This window comes from Octodon degus, unplaced genomic scaffold, assembly GCF_000260255.1.
Source record: "Octodon degus isolate 3935 unplaced genomic scaffold, OctDeg1.0 scaffold00048, whole genome shotgun sequence".
NCBI lineage: Eukaryota > Metazoa > Chordata > Mammalia > Rodentia > Octodontidae > Octodon > Octodon degus.
The window spans coordinates 6404529-6414052 of NW_004524624.1; the positions used below are offsets into that span (position 1 = coordinate 6404529).

Consider the following 9524-nt stretch of genomic DNA (forward strand, 5'->3'; position numbering starts at 1 on the left):
GGTAGTGTCTCACTACACAGCTCAGAATTGTAGTGATCCTCTTGTTTCAGTCTCCCCTGGCTTTACAGGTGTGAACCTGGGGTGGGACTGGCATGCCATGTAGTACCAGGGATCGACCCTGGGTCCTTACCCTTGCCTAGGCATGTGCTTAGGCTGCTGAGCTATCTCCATTGCCCTATTCAGCACCTTCTTTCACAAAAATTTTCTGCAGTTTTGGGTAAAATATCCATGAACAATTCTAAAACATTCTTCAAATAATGCACAATTTGTTAAGTTTTGCCCAGCTTACTTCAACATTTTTCAGTATCCTTGCCACACCTATTGCTTTAATTATTTGACCAAACACCACATGTTTCCCATGCAAATGAGAGCTTGGAACTGTTGTGATAAAGAACTGAAAAGAATCTGCCTGGCAGCCTGCATTTGCCATGCTTAATAAGCCCTCACAATTGTACTTACAATAAAATTTTCATCTCCAAAATTTCCACCATATTTTATTTACTTGTCCAATTGTGATTTGTGAAGTTTCCATCTTGAATTATAAGTTTCTTAATAATTCAGTGGAAAGGAAAACCTTTGAAATGAAGGGGTTTCCTGGTTGTGGGTCCAATACTGTTTCTTCCTGTATCTAATGCACAAAATTTTTCTAAAATTTTGGGTAAAATGTACATAAACAGTTATAAAACAACTTGATCAACTTGCTGCCCACCAATGTCCATATGAAAGGAGAGCCTGTGGTTACTCAGGGCTGTAGGGCTTAGGGTGTGGGTTTGTGGAAGCAGGACTAGGCACCCTGACTAGGCATGACTGGCTGCTCAAATTTGAGTGCCTACACACAATGTAAGCAATCCTGCAGGCAAATGGTAAGCAAAAGCCAGTAAATGTTAATAGACAGGGCTGGGGAGATGGCTCAGTCGACTAAGTACTTCTCTGCCAAGTGCAAAGGCCTGAGTTCAATCCCCAGTTCTGCAAAAAAAAAAAAAAAAAAAAAAAAAAAAGTTAATAGACCATTAATTTATTGAACATGCTTCAAGGCCTGGTACTGTAATAAACACTTTTGTAAGCTGCTACCTGGTTTTTACAGCAGACCTTTCTCAAAAAATGCTTTTATGGCTCTGTAAAGATAAACTCAAGGTTACTCAGATCTAGATTGGTCTAAAAGCTTATATGAAACTGGCCAAATAATTTAGCGGATTAAAACGCCTGCAAGCAGGCACAGGGGCTGAGGGTTTGATCTTGGGAGGCTGTAAACAGGCTGATCACTAGGAGTCTGATGTAGTAGTGAGACCCTGAACATCCTGTAGACCCTTTCCTAAAAATACAAACAAATAAATAGATTCCTATTTCATTTTTTTGGTGTCATTGTGAAAAGTGTGGTTTTCCTTAATTTCTCTCCCTATGAGTTTGTTGTTTGTATACAGAGGTACTATTGTGGTGTTTTTTTTTTTTTTTTTTTTTTTTTTTTTTTTTTTTTTGCTATTGTGTTCTGACTTTGTATCCTGCTGTGCTACTCAATTTGGTTATTAAATCTACAAGTCTCTTGGTGGAGTTTTGGGGTCTTTCATGAAGAGTATCATATCATCTGAGAATGATAATTTCACTTCTTTCCAATTCTTATTCCTTTAACTTCTTTCTCTTGTCTAATTGCTCAGGCTAATGTTTGCAGAACTACACTAAACAGTAGTGGTGACAGTGGATATCCTTGTTTTGTTCCTGATTTTATTGTATTTATTTATTTATTTATTTATTTTTGGGTGTCTGTCCATTAGCTCCGTTGTTTAAGTGACTGCTTAAACAAAACAATCAGGACGCTGTGGTTTGATTCCCCATACCTGCCCTGAAGGCATTCCTGAGCCAGCCAAAAAAAGAAAAAAAACCCAAAAATCCCCCACTCCTATTTATTTATTTATTTTTTTGGCAGAACCAGGGATTAAACTCAGGTCCTTGTGCTTGCCAGGCAAACACTTATTCTACTGAGCCATCTCCCCAGCCCCTTGTTCCTGATTTTAAAGTGAAGGCTTTCAGTTTTTGTACATTTAGTATGATGTTGGGGCTGTTGGTTTGTCATAGATTCTTTTTTAAATCAGATTGAGGTAAAAAAAAATAAAAAAAATAAATCAGATTAAGGTAAAGACCATTTATTCAGATTTTCTCTAGGGTGGTTTTCTTTTTTATTATAAATGCATGTTAGACATTGCCAAATTCATTTTCCACATCTGTTGAGATGATCATGTAGTTTTTATCTCTGTTGTTATGGTGTATTGCATTTATTGATTTGCATTTGTCAAACCATCCCTGCATTGTTGGGATGAATCCCACCTGGTCCTGGTGCATAATCTTCTTGATGATTAGCTGCATTGTGTTTGCTAGAATTTTATTTAGGATTTTTGCACTTAATATCAGCCCAAAGTCTGAGAAGTGATTATTATTAAGAATTTTTGCATCTATGTTCATTAGAAATTGACCTGTAGTTGTCTCTTTACTTGGGTCTTTCACTGATTTTGGTATCAGGGTAATACTTGCCTCCAGGAATAAGTTTGGGAGAATTTCTTCCTTTAAAATTTCCCTTGGGAGGGCCGGGGAGATGGCTCAGTAGAATAAGTGCTTGCGTGTCAAGCGCAAGAGCCTGAGTTCAATCCCTGGTTCCTAAAAAAAAAAAAAAAAATCCCTGAAGAGTTTGAGAAGAATTGGCATGAAATCCTTTCTAAATGTTGTATAGAATTCAGTTGTGATTCCATCAGGACCTGGGATTTTCTTTGTTGGTAGGTTTTTTAAATTACATTTTCAATTTTATTGGCTGATATTGGTTTATTAACAATTTTTATATCTTCTTTATTCAGCTTTGGTGATTCATATGTATCTAGGAATCTTTCTATTTCTGCTATGTTTTCTATCCTATGGGATTAAAAATTTTCAAATTAAGTATTGATGATCTTATGAATTTCTGTAGGATCTGTAGTGATTTTGCCCTTTTCATTCCTTAATGCATGTATTTGAATTTTTTTCTTTTATTTTTTGAATAACATTGGCTAAGGACTTACTGACTTTATTTATTCTTTCAAATAAGAAAGTCTTTGATTCATTAATTCCTTTTTTTTTGTTTTTTTTTTAGTCTCCATTGCATTAATTTCTGCTCTGATCTTTATAATTTCTTGTTTTCTTTGGCCTGTAGGCTTGACTTGCTCATCAAACTTGAGGTGCAACATAAGGTTATTTGTGCTCATTCTATGTTCCTGGGTTAAGTTGTATTCTGTTGCCTAAGCCTTTTAGTCACAAAAGGAATCATGAAGTGTCTGTTTCTGGGAAAAAAAAAAAAGCTCATAGAATTAAAAAGTAAGTCCGAATCTTCAACGAGAAAACAGAGATTGCACATACAGAATGCACTGAAAACTCAGGAAAATCTATGTGGGGAAGGTGGTCCTTTGTTTTTTTCTTTGACATTGTAGTACAGTGAAAATAACATTGACTTCCTATTTGGGCAGAGCCACATTTGAATCACGGCTCTAGCAGTGATTGATTTGAACCTCCTTTTCTCATCCATAAAGCATGGTGATGATTAATTTCCTTCTCAGCAGGTTGTTGGGAGAATAAAATGAGAGTAAGTATTCATAAAGTGTCCTCGACAGCACCTGGCAATGGGTGATGCTTGATAAATCTGTTTTTGTGTGAGATAGAGCAGCTCCTAATGAGAATACAATGTCTGGCTACAGAGATCTATCAATTCATCAGCTTGTTTGGTTCTCCATGCCCAGCCAAGTGAGCCATCCCTGGGGTGGGTGCTGTGGAGGAAGAGACTTATGCGTCTCACCCAGGCGTGGTGGGAGGTGGTGAGGAGAAATATTAGATCTGCTCTCTGTGTGAAGTCCACGGGCGCATGATAGATGTGTCTGTAAACAAGTAGACCATTATCTCAGAACTGCATACTGACAGTTGAAAAAGGAGCAGCAGAGTAAAGCTCCTTTCACTGAGGCCACTAGAAAAGGAGTGGAAGAAAGGAACTGAGCTCAGTGCAAGTCTTGAATATAGTATACATAAATGGAGGGCAGAGGACATGTGCAAAGGGGCTTTGCAGCTTCCGGAAGAGCTGAGATGCTAATGTCCTGGGATGTAGAGAAACTGGTCAGGTGAAATCCAAGATTGGGTTTGGAATAGAGGAGGGAGGAGTGTTGGGATCTGAATGTTATCAGTTTACACTGGCCAGTAGTGTGGTCAGGTGAAGTGGAAAATGTAGACAAGTCTGAATGCAAAACTTCACACTTAGAGAAAATCAGAGGCCAAAAAGCTTTACCTTTATGATTTTGCTTATCTTTAAAATGTATTTAGTGGGATGGGGAAATGGCTCAGTGGAATAAGCGCTTCCCTGGCAAGTGCAAGGGCCTGAGTTCAATCCCTATTTCCTCCAAAATAAAATAAAATAAAATAAAATAAAATAAAATAAAATAAAATAAAATAAAGTGTATTTAGTGATAGTGATACTTATGAGATTAAGTGAATTGATACGTGTCTGTCACATTGGCTTTTTTTTTTTTTTTTTTTTTTCTTTTGCAGAACCAGGGATTGAACTCAGGCCCTTGCACTTGCCAGGCAAGCACTTCTTCTACTGAGTTATACCCTGGCCCCACATTGTCTTTATATTCATAAAGTAGTGGACCTCCAAAATTCATGGGGGTCATATTCCTAGAGAGCCTGCGAATTGTGAAAAACTGAAAGTTCAAAATATGATCAGAAAAATACCTACAAATGCCTTTTTTTAAAAAAATAGTTTTATAGTTTAAACCCTAAATATACTATGTCTCCTATAGTTACATAATTTAATTTAATAAAATAATGTACTAATAAAGCTCTAGAAGGTTCAGGGTTGTATGTTATGAGTTGGTGCTGAAAGAAATGACCAGAAGATCCGATGAATATAGCTTCAGAGGTCTCACTGAGATTAGTCTAAGTGAGCTGAGAGCCCCTGAAAGGTCTCACATTTATTGAGGGCTAAAGGCAGGCTAAGGAATGTGCATAATTACTTTGATGAACACAAACTACTCTCTCTATTGACTTGATCATTTACCTAACTCTAAATTGATACAATGATAACCATTAACATCCCAAGCAAGGGAGGAGACAAGAAATGGGGCACCAGCAGGAGAAGCTGCTATCTGCACCCTCAATCCCACCTTTCTAGAATTTACAAGTGAGGCAACAGTTCCTTTGGGCTCTGTGTATTGCTGCCTGCTCCCTTAGGACATTAGGCTTTTGTCTCATATCTATACTTCCATAATTCCCCGCTTTTGTTTTTATGCTGAAATTTTTTGAAGCATCAGGGCGAGCACTGCAGATTTTTGGTCCATGGCTTGTTGCTGGCCTCATCCCCATAGCCAGGCTAAGTAGGATATTCAAATAATACAGAGACAACATAGACAAATCACTACTATACTTCCACTACACCATGGAATAACATGAAAAAGATTAAGGTTCTCAGTGCCATTAGAGATGCTTTGTAACAGATCAGTGCCAGACAATTCTGACAATTGTTTTACAAAAGTATTACCAATACGTTGCTGAAGAGACAAGATCTCAGAGGTAATATTACTATGATGCAATGAGTGTCTTTTTACATTTTCCGTGGGAAATGAGTTTGATTCCATGGAAAGGGAGTGATACAGACCAAAGAGGTATTCCAATCACATTTTAAACGAAGTTGATGTTGTAGATTATTTGATCTCCTGGCATAACAACAGCTTGTTCTAAATCATTTATCGTATTTAACTCTGAATCTATGTGTACTTGTGAAGTCCATAACTGTTCTGAGTCCTTGTGTCACTGCTGAACAAAGTAAATAGTTTATACATCTTGGCTCAATGCTACTCCAGCTGTAGCAGCTGTGGCTGTGACGGCAGTTATTCCTAAAATTATGGCTATCATAAAATTATAGGAAAAAAACAAAAAAAATAAAATTATGGCTATCATGAGTTCAATTTCTTTTGTCCAGTGAGAGTCTGCAGCAGAAAATCTGTCTGGTAGTTATTTTTTGAAAAAATTTTATGTAAATAGAGATTTTTGAACAATTAATCTAGGTACACATATGTGTTCCCACGCTATTTCCCCCTTTCTGTTTAATGAGCATTTCCTTTAAGCTTCTATTAGCTCATTTTATAATTGTCCATGGATAGTCTAATACTTAAGTCCCTATAGAATATCAATAGATAAAAGTTACAGGGGCCAGGGAGATGGCTCAGGGGCCAGGGAGATGGCTCAGTAGAATAAGTGCTTCCCTAACAAACACAAGGGCCTGAGCTCAATCCCTGGTTCCACAAAAAAAAAAAAAGTTACATATTTTTACACAGAAATTAAGAAATCAAAACCATATACAGGCCGGGGAGATAGCTCAGTGGAATAAGTGCTTCCCTGGCAAGCCCAAGGGCCTGTGTACAATCCTCCGTTCCGGAAAAAAAACAAAAAACAAAAAACAAAAAAACCACCATATACAACATTGTAGTAAGACAATTCTGATGACATTTTGTGACATACTTTTAATATTTTTTGTATTGTTTTGACATAACACTTAACCAATCATTTCTTTTTTTTTCAGAACCAGGGATTGAACTCAGACCCTTGCACTTGCCAGGCAAACTTTTATTTTCCCGAGCCATCTCCTGGCCCCCAAATCATCTCTATTTAACACACAATTTTTTTTTCATCTAATTAATCATCCTTAAATTAGATATACAGCCCAAGTTTTTTATAAAATAAAAAAGTTTGTAAGGGCTGGCCAAATAGCTCAGTGGATTAAAGCGCCTGCAAATAGACCCAGGGGCCAGGGGTTTGATCCCCCGGGCCTGCCCTGCCCCCCAGGGCATGCTGAGATGGCAATTGAGACAGGGCATGGTGGTGTCAGACTATAATCTCAGCTCTTGGGAGGCTGTAAACAGGGGATCACTGTGAGTCTGATCTAGTAGTGAAACACTGAACACCCTGTAGCCTCTCCCCTAAAATACAAAAAAAGTCTGAAAATTGTCAATGGTTGATCTGAACAGTTTGGGACACAAAATATCTTTGTTGCATAAATTGACCCAAATATGAAGAAGTTATCATAGCTTACACCCCTTTGGAGGCCACTACTAGGCCTTTTATTATTTAAATTGAATGTCAAAATCAAGGGACTGGGGCTGGTGAGATGGCTCAGTGGTCTAAAGCACCTACTTAGAACAAGCTTAGCAAAGCACAGGGACCGCGGTTCAATCCCCCAGCACCACATGCCAGCCAGCCCGCCCCCTGGTGGGTTGAGCTGGCCACACACACACATAAGTAAATAAATAAAAAATTAAAAAAAAAAATCAACGGACTGTTTAAACCCCATGGCTTTTACACATTATTTCAAACTTTTATATTTGTTTGTAAAAGATCAAAGCTCTATTCTGTCCCCCCACCCCCCCAACTGGGGATTGAACTCAGGTCCTTGCACTTTCCAGGCAAACACTTATTCTACTGAGCTATCTCCCCAGCCCCTAAAGCTGTATTTTTAACGCCATTTTTAATTTAGGACAGTAAAACAAACCATCAAACTTAACTAAGAATTAAACGACTTTTAAGTAATCTTTTAAAATATCCTGGGGCAATGGCCTTAAGCCTTTGTAGCTGCCCAATGTGGAGGCCACCCACATTTGAATTTGAAAAGCCATTAAAATGTTTTCCCTTTAATTTATTTTTATTTTTTAACCCATTATTTCTTTTTAACAATTTAAAAATTTTTAGCAAAAATGAGTAACCAACTGAGCAATATAAGAACCTGGTGTGGTTTAGGAGCTGGAGAGATGGCTCAGTGGTCTAAAGCACCTACTTGGAACAAGCTTGGCAAAGCACAGGGACCACGGTTCAATCCCCCAGCGCCACTTGCCAGCCAGCCCCGCCCCTTGGTGGGCTGAGCTGGCCACACACACACACACACACACACACACACACACAAATAAATTAAAAAAAAAAGAAAAAAAAAAAAAAGAATCTGGTGTGGTTTAAACAATGGTTTGGTTGGATAGAATTATAACTTTGATTTCCTTGTATAAATAGCATTGATTACACCAAACAAAACCTGCAGACCAGTTAGCACAGGGACTCTGTCTTCGGTTGATTTTACTCCATAGCTGCGCTGGCTGAGTCTTAGTACCTGCAAAGTGTTTTCTCAGGCCCACATTACTTCTAGACCTTTAAGGGAGCTGTGGCTCTGTGGCCATGGCCTCTGTGTGCAGCCACTGAGTGTCAGCTGTTGCTCTAGCTTTGACCATTGCACCCTTTGTTTTTTGCCCAGATTTTAAACATAGATACTACCTTGAGCCTTAAGAACTTGCAAAGCCAGCCACGTGCACAGCTAATGCTACAGCCACAGCATGCCACAGTCATGACCCACCTGCTTAGCACTGGGAACACAGGCTTCTGTGGCTGAACCTATTTTGCAGATGCAGATCTAGGTCAGCCTACGATGAGAGTGGGTGGGAGCTCTTGTGCCCCCTCACTCCCCCACAACCCCCACGGCCCCATGCTGCTTGAAACACACTGTTTGTAATTTAAAAGAACTCTTTTTTTTTTATAACAAAACTTGTTTCCTGCTGACAATAGGGCCCGGCAATACAGTAAGAGTCCTAATATGCATAATAAAGAGAAGTTGGCTTTTTATTTTAATAAGCAGTTAAGTTTTTTTTTTTTTTTTTTTTTTTTTTTTTTTTGGTGGAACCAGGGATTGAACTCAGATCCTTGCGCTTGCCAGGAAAGTGCTTATTCCACTGAGCCACCTCCCTGGCCCCAAGCAGTTAAGTTTTAAGTAGTAGATATCATAAGTAATATTTCTCTTTCATAATTACTATCAATAATTACCAAATGTACAAATACACCTCAAGTAATAATACCACTTCTTTCTACAATCACAGCTACAGTATCTTTTGGAATAGGGCTGAAAACTCCAGTTTTAATTTTGTAAGCTCCACAAGCTTGCAGCAAAAGCTGACTTTCCTCAGCCATCAGATCTAAAGCTGCACTTCCGTTTTGGGTGTTGCATGGAAAAGATCTGCAACCATGCATTTGACTGAAATTCGGGCTGGCCAATGGAAACTGCGGGTATCGTGTATTGTTTATCTCTGAGCCCCTGGATGATGGATCCATCTTCCAGTTTCTCTGAGATTGGACACATTGGCCATGCTTCAATTTTGGAGCGGCATTCATTAGCCCAATGTTTATCTTTTCTACCTCTCGGACAAGGTCGAGAAGCAGTCTTGATATTCTTATCTCCTTTTTATCTTGTCGTTTTCTGCAATCTTTTTTTATATGACCCATTTTTCCACACTTAAAACATTTGGTATGGGGCCAGGGAGATGGCTCAGTAGATTAAGAGCTTCCCTGGCAAGCGTGAGGGCCTGAGTTCAATCCCTGGTTCTGCCAAAAAAAAAAAAAAAGAAAGAAAAGAAACTCATGTTCCTTTCTTCCACTGTGTTACATCTTGTTCTTGGGTTATAAGTTACAACTGTTCAGTCTCATCTAGACGGGGA

General features: G+C 38.6%; 1 pseudogene; it reads right to left on the reverse strand.

Annotated features, from left to right (window-relative positions):
- Window positions 1-250: 250 nt before the first annotated feature.
- Window positions 251-2764, reverse strand: LOC105742351 (annotated as a pseudogene).
- Between the last annotated feature and the right edge of the window lie 6760 nt (window positions 2765-9524).